Source organism: Prionailurus viverrinus, chromosome B2 (assembly GCF_022837055.1).
Source record: "Prionailurus viverrinus isolate Anna chromosome B2, UM_Priviv_1.0, whole genome shotgun sequence".
NCBI lineage: Eukaryota > Metazoa > Chordata > Mammalia > Carnivora > Felidae > Prionailurus > Prionailurus viverrinus.
Genome location: NC_062565.1, coordinates 3,143,114 through 3,160,603, shown reverse-complemented (window position 1 = coordinate 3,160,603; position 17,490 = coordinate 3,143,114). Strand labels below are relative to the sequence as shown.

The 17,490-nt window shown below is 45.0% G+C and overlaps 1 non-coding gene across 1 annotated transcript; it reads left to right on the top strand.

Moving 5' to 3' along the window:
• The first annotated feature begins 5,833 nt into the window (after positions 1-5,833).
• TRNAS-GCU (transfer RNA serine (anticodon GCU)) lies at positions 5,834-5,915 on the top strand. Its single transcript has one exon. It is a non-coding gene; the product is annotated as a tRNA-Ser (tRNA).
• Positions 5,916-17,490: the final 11,575 nt, after the last annotated feature.

Genomic DNA, 17,490 nt, shown 5'->3' with positions numbered 1-17,490 from the left:
GCTTCCTTTTCAACCAATTGGATTCAGAGAATCAAGGAAAAGAAGTATTTTCCCAAATATTCTTGCCAAAAAGACCGGGCTCTCACCTTGCGAACAGTGGCACTGTTCTCGGAGGAGCTGGGCTCTGAATCCCGGATCTCCCGGACGCGAGGCACCCGAATCGTTGACGCGGTACCCGGCCGCCAGCGCCTGTGGGTCCCTCCGCCGCCACCGAGGGAGCCCGGGGCCGCGGCGGGCGCGCACGCGCGTGCGCACACCTGGCGCGGCTCGGGAGGCGCGAGTAGCGTCCCCTCGGAGCTCCCGTGCGCGCGCGCAGTCGCGAATTCCTGACTTACGTTGTCGCCTGGCAACGGGATGAGCGTCCACGACGCGCTGCATCCGCGGCTCCCAGGGCGCGGAGCAAAGAGGCGCCCCGGTCCGCTGCTGGCGTGAGACGCCTGCCGCTCTTTTCCTGCGTTGTCGCGGTTGTTCATTCGTTTATTCGTTCCGCGAGTGAATTTTCAGCGAATACTGCAGGTCAACTGTGCTGGGTGCCGGGGGCGCAGTGGTGGACAAGAAATAAACTAGTTTTTGTATCTACGGAATTTCACATCACAAGTAGCTAAATATTTACCATGTTCACGCTTCCTGGGACGAAGCACAGCATTCCCATAGAAGCGTGGAGAACCAGGGCCGACCTGTCCGCTCCAGGGAATGTTGCCCGCCAGGGTTTGTCCGCCAGGAAAGAGAAACCAGAAGGAGCAACCGCTGCCCCATGCCCGAAACTTAACCAGTACTTTCTCCTCTGCCCCAGGAGAGGCGCTCACTTCTGAACTGTTGAAACGCTCGGGTACATTGATGATACTTTACTCGTGCTAGCTGAATTAAGTTATTTCTTTCTAATAACCGTGTTGTGACCCAAACTGAAAGTGAACACACACACACACACACACACACACACACCACTCCAATTTCTTTCAAGGCCCAACTGGCCCAGCTCATCTCAGTATTCTGAAAGACTGGGCCTTTTGTTACCTTTCTGATCAGTTGAAGACCCAATAGGCTTGAAGACGCAGCTCATCGTTCAGAAGTGGTGCGTAACATATTCTCTTTTTACACATGAAACATGAATTTAAAATTTATTTGTAATTTAAAATAATTTTATAATTTGAAGTAGATGGTGTCATGCATTAAGTTTGCAATTCAAAAGGAACTTCCTCCAGCCTTTGCCCTTCAAGAATGTTCTCAGGATTCAGGAAGTCAATTTTATGCCATCTAAACCAGAGATTGAATAATCTTCTTTCGAGGGATTTTATTATCCCAAGAAGGGTGAGTTAAAGATACTGTCTGGTACTAAACGGCACAGGCAAGTCATTTTACAGTGAAGTCTATCGTCAATAAGCTGGACTCATAATCTGTTTCCATTTATTTTTAGGGCCTCATTATAACAATACCCAGCAACCAAAGATCACCTGACGTCTAAACTTAAGTGTCTAATATGAGAGGGATAAAAGTGAACTTAGAAAAAATAAAGGCTAATGTAATGCAGAGAGAAGAAACTTTCTCAGGAAAGTTATTACAGGGAGAAAGAATGCTGTACAAAACAGTAGCTTGGCTACAGAAGCCTCTTAAAATTGAAATTGTGAGCATAGAAATGAAAAACTTAATGGAGTAGCTGGAATAATTTTCTTCCAGAAGACGGAGTAAAATATGTAAAGGGAAACTCCAGCAGTCATGTTCCCTAGGAGACCCCCAAATTAGTTGAAACTGCTGCCTATACAAAAACCTGCACGCAATGCTTATAGCAGCTTTATTCACAATTGTGGAAACTTGGAAGCAACCAAAATGCCCTTCAATAAGTGAATTAACAAGCTGCGGTACATCCATACAATGGAATATTATTTAGTGATAAAAAGTAGTAAGCCTTGGGGGCGCCTGGGTGGCTCAGTTGGTTAAGCGTCTGACTTCGGTTCAGGTCATGACTTCACGGTGTCATGGGGGGGGGGGGGATTGAGCCCCGCATCGGGCTCTGTGCTGACGGCTCAGAGCCTGGAGCCTGCTTCAGATTCTGTGTCTCCCTTTCTCTCTGACCCTCCCCCGTTCATGCTCTGTCTCTCTCTGTCTCAAAAATAAATAAACATTAAAAAATTTTTTAAATAACAATAAGCAGAGTGTAAATAATAATTTTTAAAAAGTGGGGGAAAAGGAAAAAGGGAGACGAAACACCCTGGAAGTTTAAAATCCAAGGTAAAAGAAGTCCCAGAAAAAAAAAAGAAAAAGAAAGAAACTAGAGAACACATAAGTGAGAAAATCAAAACAGAAAAAGTCAAGCTAATTTCCCAAACTGAAATACATGATTTTGCAAATTTAATGCTGTAATAGAGCTCTGAGAACAATGAATGAAAATAGAAACACACAAAGGCATATTTTTCAGACATTTAGGAACACTGGGGACAGAGAAATAATCCTGAAAGAGAAAAAAGCTAATTGCAAATGAAGTATCAGTAATTAAAATGACTTCTTACTTCTCTAAAGCAATACAGGAAGCTAGAAGAAATCAGAGAACGCTTTCAAAATCCGGAAAGAAAAACTTCCCCAACCTAGCATCCATACCCAACCAACACTCAATCGAACGTTAGAGAAACATAAAAGATATTCTCCAATACCCAAATATTTAAAAAATCTAAATATCATAAGAGAACAGTGGACAATATTTACCAGTCATCACAAACAAGCAGTGAAGACCAATTCAAAAAGACTATGATATAATTGGAAGAAAGATAGATCGGAAGCCTGTCCCTATACGGTGGTGTTTAAGGAGAAGAAACAAGATGAGCCTTTTTGTGTGGTGAGTAGTCAATCGAAAATTCTAAACTTGAAAAATCAGTAAGTAGAGGAAGCATCCGTATCAGTCAGAATACAATTCTGGCTTTATGACAAAGACCTCAACCTACTGTAGCTTAAAGGAGGGAGGCAGATGTTACTCATCTCTCACATGATCGTCGGAAGGTACAATGGAGGCTGACGCTCTGGCCCCACGGTGTTGGTTCCAGTATTGTGCCTCGTGGCTCCCTCCTTCCTACGGGGTTGCTTCGTGTTTCGTGATTCCTTCTTTCCCGCGGTGTTGCCACGTCCAGCAAGCACACACGGTAGGAAGAGAGAAGTGGAGGGTGTTCCTTTCCTCTGCTGGGCATAACCTGCACGTTTCACATACACCGACTCTCGAATGCACTGGTTTCGAAACTGGCCACATGACCCCGCTTAGCATCAAGGAAAGTTGTGCATTGCGGACTTCTCGTGGGTGGCTCTGAGCCCTACTAAATGTCCAACCAGCCATCTCTGCCGTAGCATCCGATTTGGAGATACGCCGGGAAAAGCAAACACCACCACGAACTGAAAGCCAAATGGCTGAAAATCTTTCCCTCTCCCAGGGGGGAAGATGAGGAAGAAGGCCACGTATTTTTGAAGTACTTAAGATTTTTAAACGTGTGGTTAACTTTGATGGGAAAAGATGTGAACTTAAAAAATAAGCCTGGATGGCCAACAGGCACATGAAAAGATGCTCAACGTCGCTCCTTATCAGGGAAATACAAATCAAAACCACACTCAGATATCACTTCATGCCAGTCAGAGTGGCCAAAATGAACAAATCAGGAGACTATAGATGCTGGTGAGGATGTGGAGAAACGGGAACCCTCTTGCACTGTTGGTGGGAATGCAAATTGGTGCAGCCGCTCTGGAAAGCAGTGTGGAGGTTCCTCAGAAAATTAAAAATACACCTACCCTATGACCCAGCAATAGCACTGCTAGGAATTTATCCAAGGGATACAGGAGTACTGATGCATAGGGCCACTTGTACCCCAATGTTCATAGCAGCACTCTCAACAATAGCCAAATTATGGAAAGAGCCTAAATGTCCATCAACTGATGAATGGATAAAGAAATTGTGGTTTATATACACAATGGAATACTACGTGGCAATGAGAAAAAATGAAATATGGCCTTTGTAGCAACGTGGATGGAAGTGGAGAGTGTGATGCTAAGTGAAATAAGTCATACAGAGAAAGACAGATACCATATGGTTTCACTCTTATGTGGATCCTGAGACACTTAACAGAAACCCATGGGGGAGGGGAAGGAAAAAAAAAACAAAAGAGGTTAGAGTGGGAGAGAGCCAAAGCATAAGAGACTGTTAAAAACTGAGAACAAACTGAGGGTTGATGGGGGTGGGAAGGAGGGGAGGGTGGGTGGCGGGTATGGAGGAGAGCACCTTTTGGGATGAGCACTGGGTGTTGTATGGAAACCAATTTGACAAGAAATTTCATATATTAAAAAAATAAAAATAAGCCTGAAGCCGAGAACAAAGGTGTGGATTAAAAAAAAAAATCCATCCGGGTTCAAATGGGGCAGGGGAGGAATACCCCATGAGGGAAAAAGGTCTTGTTGGAAAGAGGGGAAATCGATCCTTCTTGATACCGAATCGGGAATTGGACCAGGCGGAGAAAACAAGGCAGAGGGAAGTGGGTGAAGTTAAGCATGAAGATCCAAGCAGGTCAGCACTGCAAACACTAAAATAGAAGGTTGTTTTCAAGTAAGAAGAGAGAAGGCTTCTCTGTCGCAAGCAGAGTGGTCTTGACTCAAGAAGAGGTTAGTGGGACCCAAGGTAGAGTGTCCTGACACTAAGAGCCTGAGAATCGGCGGGGATCCATTCCCGCAGGATCCCCCCACACTCCCTGTTGTGCTTCCTATGATTGATTTGCTTGGGCTCGGAAAACAAACAAACAAAAAATATCTTCATGACCACCCTCCTGCTCAGATTTCAGGATTCTCCCTGCTGGGTCACACACATGCTTCAGCGCTCCGGCCACAGTGATTTCTCAACACTCGTCCAGACACTGTCGGCCCCCCGGCCTTTGCTCAGGCCCTGTCCTCAGTGAAGGACACCCTCTCTCCTGGCCAGCTCTAGAAAACTTCCTCGGCAAGACTCGCCTTTAATACAGCCTTCTTTCCCCAGGCATTTATGATTCATTCTGATTAGTCATAATCAAGCCCTACCCATGTTCCCTTATGTGCATTGTATTCATTCTGTGAAACAAATTTTTAAAAAGCAGTTGAAAAAGCTTTTTGCACGCTTCCCCAAATAATCTTCCCGCTGGGAGTGACTCTTGTAACTTTTTTTTTTTTTTTTTTTTTTTTTTGCACCGCAGCCTTTGGAAATCAGGCGCAAGTCGGGCCACCTGTCCCCCCTAAGATCACCCAAGAAGCACACGGGGATTTGGGGGGAATCGGAAGTCGCGGCCCGTCTGCTGGGATGAGCGGGGAGAGAGCCCCGCGAGTGAAGGGCTCTGCCCTGCGCAGTTCCACCCTGCAGGGTCGAGGCGGTGACGACACGGGGTAGAGTTGCAGCGCGGCCCCGCTGGGGCCCGTCGTCTAAGCTTCCGGACTGTCTTCTTAGCCGCGAATTCGGAGTCCGGACTCGCCAGGCTCCCTGAGGTCCACACCAGGGGGACCGGCTCTGGGAGCCCCCGCCCGCGGCTGGCTCGGGCGGGTGGCGCCCTCGGACCGCAGGGACTGGGGGACCGCAGCCCGGTGCCAGGCAGCCGCGCGGGGGGAGCCCAGGCCCAGGCCGAGGTGCTTCCGTCCCGGCTCCGCCCCCGTCGCGACTCCTGGGGGAGCTGAGCCTGCTTTTCGCGTCGCGACTTTTCCAGTCCGGTCGTGGTCCATTCGCGTGGGAGCCGGAGCTGGTCTCCCGGGCGTCCCCGAGCCGCCTCCTGGATCCCCTGCGTCCAGGACAGCCGGGAAGCGCCCGAGTGTCAACTCTGAAATAAAGTACTTGGAGACCGTGGTATGTCGGGACGAGGTGGCCGAGTGGTTAAGGCGATGGACTGCTAATCCATTGTGCTCTGCACGCGTGGGTTCGAATCCCACCCTCGTCGGCGAAGGTATTTTAGCGAGGGGGAGCGGGAAGGAGTGCGTGCAATTTCACCTTGGCTTTGGTTGTCAATATTGTCTGTGTGGATACTTTATGTGAGTAATAAAGTGCCCGCGGAAGGCATCCTTTCGGGTCCCTGAGGAAGGAGAGGAGGAAACACCCGTGAAAAATTCTGCTCCCTAGAAATCACAAAGATATGGATGGCCCTTTATTAACACTTGAAGGCTGTACTGTTTTACCGCTTATATTTAGATCTGCAACTCTCCGGGAACTAATATCGATTCACAGTGGAAGGAAAAATCAATTGGAGTATTTATTCATTGATCTATCATCCACCTGTAGATAAATACAGTCATATTGCTATTCAAACAGATCACCTTTACCGTGGACATCGAATGGCCCTGTCTGTGTGGTTCTTTTCAGGTATCTACTCTTGACTTGTCTGATTTACATACTCCGCTGTCTTATTTCTAGACCTTTGTAACAAGTCTCAACCCCTTGTTCCTATTCCAGATTTGCCTGTTCTAAATTGCCTTTTTGTAGTTCCCTACACATTTTAGAATCGTTATGTAAATGTCTGCCCCCAAAAAAGGGGGGGGAGGGGAAGGCTGATATAATTTTGGCTAATAATGTTTGAATCTATAGAGCAGTGTGAATACAATAGACATCTTTAAAATATTGAATCTTACAATACATATTAGACCCCTCAATTATGTATGTCTTCTTGAATTTATCTCAATAGTGGCTTGTCTGATTTGTCTACGTAGAAATATAGCCCGTATTTCACTAGATATGTTTTAGGTATTTGTATTTAAGTATCTGAATCAGGCTGTAAAATATGGCGTATATGAATATGTTGTTGTATATGCTATTAGGTTTTGAAATTTTATTGTTTATTAAAGCATTGAAATCCAGTGGATTTTTATATACCAGTCACGGAAAGCCTGATAATAGCTCATCACGCGGGCGCTGAGTTGAAAAGACGACATCACAGGCAGATGGTCTTGCTATGGGAAATGCCATATTAGGAAAAGCCGAGGCCCCATCAGGAGATGCATACAGGCCATCGGACCCCAGGGAATGCGCAGTCCGCACTGGGTACGTCGCAGCACACAATTTTCGGGGAAGAAATAGCGGGGTGGGGGCAGTTGAAACTGAGATAGGCTTTTTGTATTGGAGAGAGAAAATGTTCTACTGAAAGGCACTCTTACTGTGCGGGTGAACATTCTGGACAGGAGTCACCGCTTAGTTAATTTCTGGCTCCCTGAAGTGGGTCGAGGAGGGAGGACAGTTGCCAGGTACAACAGAGGACCCACCTTTGCTTTACGCATAGAAGCTGTCTTTTGAGTAAATCTGTTGACAGCATCCGAGAGCACCCTCTCCCCCTCCAGGACTTAATGATCCACTCACTAGGTAGGTTTCCTGTGACACATGCACTTTACTGCGGATATAAAATTGATTAGAAAGTATGGACCAGTTCACTGAACATTGATGATACAAAAGTATATGACATGAGCCTTATGTTTTAATTAGTGGACTTTCGTTGCTGCTTCGATATGAACATCTGCGAGCATCTTGCTCATGGAGATTCTCATCCCCCAAAGCTCATTGCAAACTTCTTGGAACTTTAGCAGAACAAAACCCAAGGGGCTGCTGGTCTCTGGCCCATATGTCCGTTTTTTCCAATTGTGGCTGAGGCTTCCGCTCACCCGGCGTGGCCCTGGTGACTGGAGGGTGGGCGGAAGTGGTTCTCAGTGACAGGTGATTTCTCCCCATCGGGGGACATTCGGCCATGTCTGGAGACGTGTTTGGTTGTCACAACTAGAGAGGGACCATCTGGCGGGGAAAGGCCAGAGGTGCTGCCAAATAATTTCCAGCACGAAGTGTTACTAACATCAAGGTTGAGAAGTCCTGATATGTTGTGATAGAGATTAACATAATGCACACACATATGTATTATAATATCATAAGAACCCTGAGTAAAATATAGTAAGAACCCTGTCCTGGGTCTTAAGGAAGTCCATTCCGGTAGGTGATACAGACAGTGACCCCCACAGGCCACAACACAGGCACAAGCTCATGCTATTGAGACACAACATGAACCACACATACAGCTACTCAAAGCCAAAAACTCTAGCATAGACCTGGAGCGGCACAGAGACAGATGAACGCCAGAGACACAGAGTCTGAGAAGCAGACGTGTATTCAAAATGACACAATCACCCCCACACGCACTAAATAAGGCAGCGAGGGTCAAAGTGTGCCAAACACGGGGCTAAGCCCTTCCTAATCAAATGGGGATAACATTCTCATTAAAAAGTATCTGATACAATCGTGGTCTCCGTGTAAAATTTCATAAATCCAAGGCACAAAGAACTTCAACTTTCCCAAGGTCACCAGCTGATAAACTGGGCTGGGGGGGTTAGGATTTTTAGCCATCTGGTCTGAAATCTAGTGTCTGCCTTACCCATGCTTCTAAGCTATCCTTTTCCCTGAGGGTCTCAGGAGGCTGGTTCCTTCTTCTCCTTCTGGTATTGGATCTAAGAGGCCTTCCAAGACCCCCCCCCACACACACCCCTGTCTTTAAAACTCCCACGTTGCCTTGTTGCCTCCAAGAACCGTGAGCTTCAGGGAGTCGGGTCGATTCGGCAGAACCGGAAAATGTTTCTGCAAAAAAGCATTAATCCAACAAGAAGCTCTTCGCCCGAACGTCTGTTCCAACCCCTTGTAAAGACCCTTCAACGTATAATAAACCTTCAGTTGAGTTCAAGTCTTAAAAATCTTGTGTTGTGGCGCACATGAAACTGAACAGGATTTAACACGAAACGAGGGCTTCAGACGGAGACTGTGAAGCTATTTGAGCTGCCTTTTAATAACCTCTGCGGTCGTTACTGCCTGCAGGACCTTGAGCTCTTTGCCGCCACCTCTGTCTTTCAGGTTCGTCCTCTGTAAATGGGGGGAAAGTAGAAAAGCCCTTTTCAGAATTAAACATGTTAGTATCTGTAAAGTTATGAGTACAGGAACCGGAGCCAATGATAGATTGTTTACATGCTGTTTTACTCCTATTATTAGTGTCATTATCAAACTGTTTTCTACTTTGCTTGAGTCTATTACCTCTTTATGGTGAAGGAGTCTGGATCCGGCTACAGTCAGCGATCGTTGGAGCCTCTGGCGTGGGTTCATCCAGACGCGCCCACCACAGACATTCATCTCAGCTCCTCGTGGCCCCGGGTCCGCTGGTCACCTCTGGTCCCCTCCGCTAGGCGGTTCCAGTGGGAGGGACAGCAGAGTGGGCTGTGGGAGTTTGCAGTGCGCCTACATACCATCAAGGACCTTTCCTGGTGTCTTCAGACCTGGGTTCTCCCCGGGGGAAGGACATGAGGTCACCTTCTGGGCTAGCACAGAAACCGGGACTGTTCGCCGCGTGACCCCCCAACATGTGGTAAGTAGATATTGTTCTGGACTTTGATCTGAGAAATTTCACTTTTCAATGCCTTTGATGGTTTCCCCTTATTCACCTTCACAAACACATCTACCTCAGATCCTCTGTATCTACTCTTTCCGCCTGCAATCCCAGCAGAGGGTGGGAACATTCGAGCCATGGAGATGTGTGCCGAAGAAACTACGGGTGTTGCAATTTGACCACGGTCCTGTCCAGGAGATGGTGTCATCTCTGTTCAAAAAGAAAAGCATATTGATATTGACGAAAATGCTGGATCATACACTCCCAGTTTTCTCTGATATTGTCAAGAGTTTATAAGGTTGAGAAAATGATCAAATCTCTTTCTTTCTTTCTCTTTCTTTCTTTCTTTCTTTCTTTCTTCTGTCTTTCAGAGAGAGAGAGAGAGAGCAAGCATGAGCAGGGGAGGGGCAGAGGGAGGTTGAGAGAGAGGGAGAGAGAGAGAGAGAGAGAGAACCCCAAGGTGGGGGGCGACGCAGGGCTTGATCTCACAACCATGAGATCATGGCCATGAGACCACGACCTGAGCTTAAATCAAGAGTCAGATGCTTAACCAACTGAGGCACCCAGGCGCGCCTCTAATTTGTTTTTCTGATAAGGAAGACTTCAGATTAGAACTGCAAAAATAAATCAGTGATTTAAAAGCCTGACTTAATTCTAAATACTAGGTTTTGCTCAACATGGAGCTGAACCAGACCCCAGAAGCCACAGTTCAAGGGTGGGTTTGTTTCTTTCTCTGGCATCTTTCCAAGAGGTAGCATTCGGCTGCTTCTGGATGGTACCATGAATGTACTACTGAAGAGCAAGCCGATAAGGGTAGGACCTGAGAAGGAGCGAGGGGGAAAGGAAGGGGACAGCCAGAACCTTATAGAACAAGGACCCTCCCCTATAGACCGTGGGCATTCACTTTCAAATGTCCCCTCTCTGCAAAGACAGCTTTCCTACTATTCTCCCTTTCTCATCTTATAGTCTAATAAACTTTTGTCTGCTGCTCATTTTGATGGAGTTTTAGGGGTGATAGTGGGGTGGTCCGGAGCCGATGGCCAAGAAAGAGTTCTTGAAGACGTCTTTGGTGCAAAAAAAAAAAAAAAAAAAAAGGTGATATTATTAAAGCATGGGGACGGGACCCGTGGGCAGGAAGAGCTTCACGGGGTCGTGACGGGTAACTCATTATATACCTTCAAGTTGGGAGGGGGTCAGGGATAGATAAGTCTCTAAGGAATTTTGGAAGCAAGGTTTCCGGGACCTTGAGGGGCTGGTGTTGTGAGAAAAACACCATTTATTACCAGTTAGTAAAACCCCAGTCGTGAGACCCTTCAGATGTATATCAGGGGGGCCATATGCTTAGAGTATGATTGCCAGCATATACTTGGGGCAGTTGAGATCAAGGAAGTTTCCAATGGAATTTTTATATGTTAAAGCAGACTCACAAGAGGATAATGTTGAGCCAAGGTTCCCTTTTGCCCCCAGCAAAGTGCCATCATGGAGGCGGCTGAACTCCTAGAGGGAGGTCACTCTGCCGGTTTCAAGGACTTGTCCATGGCTGTAGTCAGTAAGGGAATTTAGTTTTTCATTTGCCTTAGTTTCCCCCATCACCATGGCCAGCACTGACACCCCTTTCCTTCATTCTTGGGCGGCCAGGAGTGTCCGAGGAACATCACACATATCCCACCTGCAGGCGGGGGTGCTGTAACCTGTACTTGGCCTTCAGCTCGCCCCGCGCTCCCTCATCCATTTTGTTTCCCCCTTTTCATTCTTCGAAGCGGCGAGACAAAAAATCCCGGCACTGAGGTAAAGAATCCCACAAGAACATCGTTTCCATATGTGAACTAGAGTTCTTGTCCCTTATTTGTGGGCTTTTCAGATTGAATTTCAAAAGGTGTATTACAGACTTGATCTATCCTATGATATTTTTACTATGACTGAGAAATGACATTTTTACTTGTTTAAAACATCTTTATTAAAGCGTTTTTGGCATGTGACAAACTGTGGATATTTATTTGTTTTAATTTTTTTAATGTTTTATCTCACGTTTGAGAGACAGAGAGAGAGAGCAAGCAGGGGAGGGGCAGAGAGAGTGGGAGACACAGAATCTGAAGCAGGCTCCAGGCTCTGAGCTGTCAGCACGCAGGGCTCGAACCCATGAACCTTGAGATCATGACCTGAGCCGAAGTCGGAAGCTCAACCGAGCCACCCAGACCCCCCACACTGCACATATTTAAAGCATACATTTAATGAGCTTTGATAGATGTATACACATGAACCATTACCGCCATCAAGATAGTGAACTTCTCGGGGCGCCTGGGTGGCGCAGTCGGTTGAGCGTCCGACTTCAGCCAGGTCACGATCTCGCGGTTCTTGAGTTCGAGCCCCGCGTCAGGCTCTGGGCTGATGGCTCGGAGTCTGGAGCCTGCTTCCGATTCTGTGTCTCCCTCTCTCTCTGCCCCTCCCCCGTTCATGCTCTGTCTCTCTCTGTCCCAAAAATAAATAAAAAAAGTTGAAAAAAAAAAAAAAAAAGATAGTGAACTTCTCCCCTCACCCCTAAAGTCTCCTTGTCCCCTTCTAGAATACTGTTCTCCTGCCCCCTCTGACTCCATCTCCAAGGGACCTGATGGGTCTCCATTTGTAAGGATGTCTCACTCTCTGTCCCAGGAAGAGAACTCTCAGCCATGAAAAAGGTGCCGACTTAAATCTGCATAACGACCTTACCCTCCTTTACAGTTTTTCCTGGGAACCTCGCCTCACTGGCCTTCCTAACCCCCAACTGCTTTCTTCTGTCTTGAGCTGAAGATGATATTTAAGGTGGTGCCATTTCAGGGAGTTTCGCTCAGTTTTCCTGGGCCTGTCCCATGCATACATGAGGTAGACATATTATTAAGCTTCTGTTTTCCTCCTGTGAATCTGCCTTTTGTTACAGGTGGGGTCTCAGCCACAGCACCTAGGAGGGCAGAGGGGAAACTGTTTTTCATCCGCTACGTAAGCTCCCGGATGAGAATGCAGGCTGGCAGGGGTCTGGACGGAAGCCCTGGGAGCCGCTAAGCCGACGCTGCGGCTAAGTCTTTCCCGGAGCTGAGCATTCACTATCCTGAGATAATAAACGTGTATTATCTATAGACACTAAGCTCGTGGTGTCACACAAAATTCCACCAAGTAAATTCTAAAGATCTTGTCGGTGTTACTCAACGATTCATAAATCGGATTCATAAACCCAGTCTAGCAGACAGAAGTTCTAGGACTTCCAAGGAGCTACACGGAGTGAAAGGCTCTTATAGGCAGAAAGCGGGGCGAAGAAGGAAGTTCTACCAGAAGAGCAGGTTGGTTTGCAAAGGTTACTTTCCTTTGCAGAAAAGCCTGGGGTCCGTCAGGCGGATTACCTACCTACCTAGTGCTGACCGGGTGATTTCTGATGGACTGGTTTACGATTCCATTCTCTGAGAGAGCTAGAACTGTAATTATCAGTTCGGTGATCCGAGGCTGAGCATAAACTCCATCTGGGGCCTATTGTCTTAACAAGGCTCATGTATCCCGCCCAGGCGCAGCAGGAAACTAACACTTTTGTTGGCCAACTGTTCATTCCTTTTCGTTGCCGAGCAGAATTCCACGACATGAATGTAGCACACACGGAAGCTATTGATCACTTTGGGGGAGGGTAGGTAAGGAATCTTTTATTTATTTATTTTTTTATTTATTTTGAAAATCGTATTTAAGTTCTGGTTCGTTAACATACAGGGCAATGTCGGTCTCGGGAGTAGAATTCAGTGATTCGTCGCTTGCATCCAACACCCAGGGCTGATTCCAACAGGTTCCCTCCTTAGTACCCATCACCCATCTAGCCCAGCCCCCACCCACCTCCCCTCATCAACCTTCAGTTTGTTCTCTGTCTTCAGAGTCTCCTACGGTTTGTTTCTTTCCCTCTTTTCTCTTTTCTCCCCGCCCCCTCCCCCGTATGTTCATCTGTTTTGTTTCTTAAACTCCACATACGAGTAAAAATCATATGGTACTTGTTTTTCCCTGACTGACTTCTTTCACTTATTAGCTATTTATCTATTGATGACCATTTCGACAATTTCCAGATTTGGGCTAATACAAATAGGGCTTCTACGAACATGTGTGTGCAGATCTTTGTACGGTGAAGGGTAGTGGAATATTCCGTCGCAGAATAGGCCACTTTGGCATATCGGTTGTTTTGAGTAAAGTTACTTGAGAAGCCGCTGGTTCAAGAAGAACACTGATGGGGGAGCGCGGGGCGAGCTGAGGGCCAAGTACAGGTTACAGCACCCCCGCCTGCAGGTGGGACATATGTGATGTTCCTCGGACACTCCTGGCCGCCCAAGAATGAAGGAAAGGGGTTTCATTGCTGGCCACGGTGATGGGGGAAACTAAGGCAAATGAAAAATTAAATTCCCTCACTGACTACAGCCATGGACAAGTCCTTGAAACCGGCAGAGTGACCTCCTCTAGGAGCTCAGCTGCCTTGACGATGACACTTTGCTGGGGGCAAAGAGAGAACCTTAGCTTAATAGTATCCCAACCTTGAGGAGCCTGCAAGTCAATTTCCTTTATCTCAGCTGCCCCAAGATCCATGCTGGCAATCGTACTCTGAGCTTATGGCCCCCTGATATGCATCTGAAGGGTCTTAAGACAAGTTTTATTACATGGTAATAAATGGTGTTTCCTTAGCAACAGCTAGCCCCTCAAGGTCCTGGAACCCTTGCTTCCAAAATTCCTTTAGAGACTTACTCTATCCCTGACCCCCTCCCAACCTGCGGGTACATAATGAGTTACCCGTCACGACCCCAGTGCAGCTCTTTCTGCCCATGGGTCCTGTCCCCATGCTTTAATAAAATCACCTTTTTGCACCAAAGACGTCTCGAGAATTCTTTCTTGGCCTTCGGCTCCAGATCCCACAAATCCCTCACCACTCCGAAACTTCATCACTCTGACCTTCATTTCCCCCCCCCAGAAAGCAGGAAATAAATCTCCCATGTGAAAGATACCCTCCCCGTACCAGAAGGGCAGAAGACCCAGGGATGGGACTTTAGGGTCAAGGAGGCTGTATAGACAAATCTTGTGACTTCACGAATTTAACCACCCTAAACCCAAACTGTCTTGTCAATTCTTCACAGATGTATTGTTTGTCTACAAGGTATAAAAGCTGCCTGCTTTGCTCATGTCTTTGAGTCTCATGTTTTTATGGGGCCCCCACACATATGAAACTAAATTTGTTTTTCTCCCGTTAATCTGTCTCATGTCAATTTAATTGTCAGACGAGACCAAGAAGCTAGAAGGAAAGAAGGAAAATCTTTCCATGCTTACAATGATCATATGTTTCATTTTCTTTTGGGTACGAACCTAGGGGTGCAATAGTTGAATCATGTCATAGATTATATGATGAAATTTTTAAGACCCTGTCAAATTATTTTCCATTTTCGATTTATAGCACAAGTCTACGAGAGTTCTGGTTCCCTCGTGTCCTTCCCAACACTTTGCATGATTAATCTTTTTACCTTTAGCTTTTCAAATAGGTGTAGTGGTATTTGGTTGTGATTTTAATTTGCATTTCCCTGAGAGCTAATGATATGCAGTACCTTTTCCCTGTGGTTATTTGCAGCCCCATATTTTCTTATAAAGTATCTGTTCATCTCTTTTGCCCATTTATTTAACTGAGTCCCTTATTCTCTCAGTGTTGAAATGTTGAGCATGCTTTAAATACAGTCCTTTATCAAATAAGTGAATTTGCAACGATTTGTCCCAGTTTGTGACTTGACTTTCTCCCAGTGGGATTCTCTTGTCTTTTGAAGAACAAAGTTTTTTCATGTTAAAGAAGCCTAATTTGTCAATTTGTTCCTTTTTGGATCATATTTCTGACGTCATGTCTACAACTCTTTGCCTAACCCAAGGTCACAAAATTTTCTCCTACATTTTCTTCTTGGATTTTTGTAGTTTTTAGCTTTATGTTTAAGTCTGTAATACATTTTGAGGTAGTTTTTGCAAATTATGGACCCAAGTTGTCCGTGTGTGTGTGTGTGTGTGTATTGAATTTTTCCATTTATTAAAAAAGATATCCTTTTTCTACCAGTTTGCCTTTGGGCCTCTTTTAAACAATAAATGAAATTTATTTAAATTTCAATTTCTGATTGTTGTCAGTATAGTAAAATACAGTTGAGTTTTGTATATTAACTTTGCGTCCTGTAACCTTTCTGAACTCACTCATTAGTTCTAGTAGGTTTTTGTAGATTCAGTACAAATGCTTCCTTTTCAATTTGGATGACTCTTTCTTTCTTTCTCTCCCTCCGCCTTTCCCCCTCTCTGTCTCTCTCTATCTTATTCTTTTTCCTTTTTCTTGATTTCACTGACTAGAATTTCCAATAAAACATTAAATAGAAGTAATGAGAGCAGACATAGCAATCTTATTCACAGTCTTAGCGAGAAACCATCATTCTTTTTAAGAATGTAGTTAGTTGAGTTTTTTGGTAGATGCCCTTTATCAGGGTGAAAACATCCGTTCCAGAGTTTGCTGAGAAGTTTTATCAGAGATGGATATTGTCAAATGAGTTTCTGCATCTATTGAGATGATCATATGTATTTTCTTTTTTAGTTTGTTAATGCAGTGTATTACACTGATTGATTTTTTTTTATTTTTTTTTTTAAATTTTTTTTAACATTTATTTATTTTTGAGACAGAGAGAGACAGAGCATGAACGGGGGGAGGGCCAGAGTGAGAGGGAGACACAGAATCTGAAGCAGGCTCCAGGCTCTGAGCTGTCAGCACAGAGCCTGATGCGGGGCTCGAACTCACGGACTGTGAGATCGTGACCTGAGCGAAGTCGGACGCTCAACCGACTGAGCCACCCAGGCGCCCCACACTGATTGATTTTCTAATGTTCAACCAGCCTTACATTTTTAGGGATTAACCGGGGGTGTTTGATCATGATGTATGATTCTTTTAATATATTAATTGATTTTAATTTCTAAAATCTCGCTTAGAATTTTTGCATCTATGTTCATGAAGGATATTGGTCAGTAGTTTTCTTTGTTTGTAATGTATTTGCTTCGTTTTAGCATCAAAATGATACCCCCATCATAGAATGGGTTAGGATAGGTGTTTGCAAACATTTTCTTGAAGATGCCAAATAATAAGTATTTTAGGCTGTGCAGGCCGTAGAATCTCTGTCACTCCTCTGCTGGTGAAGTGAAAAAGTAACCACAGATTCTACACAAATGAATGGTGTAGCTGTGCTCTAATAACACGCTATTACCAAAATCAGCCGAAGGGCTGGATTTAGTCTACAGACCACTGTTTGCCAACCCCTGAATTAGGAAGTTTTTCTCCCCGAATCTAACACTTATGAAAAGGTAAAGACCATCATAAAAGAAGAACAAGTTTGGGGGACTACTGGATATCAACCCCTATCTTAAGCTATGGTAATAAGGGTGATTGGTATTGGGCTAAAAATATACCCACACGTATATAGTCACCCGATCTGCAACAATGTGCAAATGGTCTAAGGGTTGTCTTTTTAATAAACTGCATTGGGTCAATGATACGTTATGGAAACATCCATATGGAAAAGACCCTTACAAATCAATAAGTAAATGATAAATAACCCAATAAAAAATGGTCAAAGATATTAATAATCTCCACTAAATAGTATTCGATGTACAGTAAGCATATGAAAGGGTACATCACATCATTACTCATGAAGGAACTGAAAATTAAAATAACAGAATAGCGCTGTACATCTTCCCAGAAGGACAAAAATTAACAAGCCTGACAAGATAAAGGCAAAAATAGGAAGTAATTAAAATCATTTTATATTGCTCACAGAAGACTGAGTTGGTCTCTATTATCTATTTTGGAAAAATATTTGTCAGCGTTTCTGACAAGCGAACATATGACTACCTTATAAACTGTCGATTCTGCTCCTAATTATATGCCTGAAATGAATGGATGCATAAGCTCACCAAAATACATACACAAAAATATTCACAGAGCTTATATTCATAATACCCAAACAAACTAAAAGCCTCTGAAAAGTAACCAAGCGTATGAAATTTAAATTGTTAGCAATTCCTGAAATCGTCTTGTAAGCATTCTTAAAGCACAAATTAACAACTT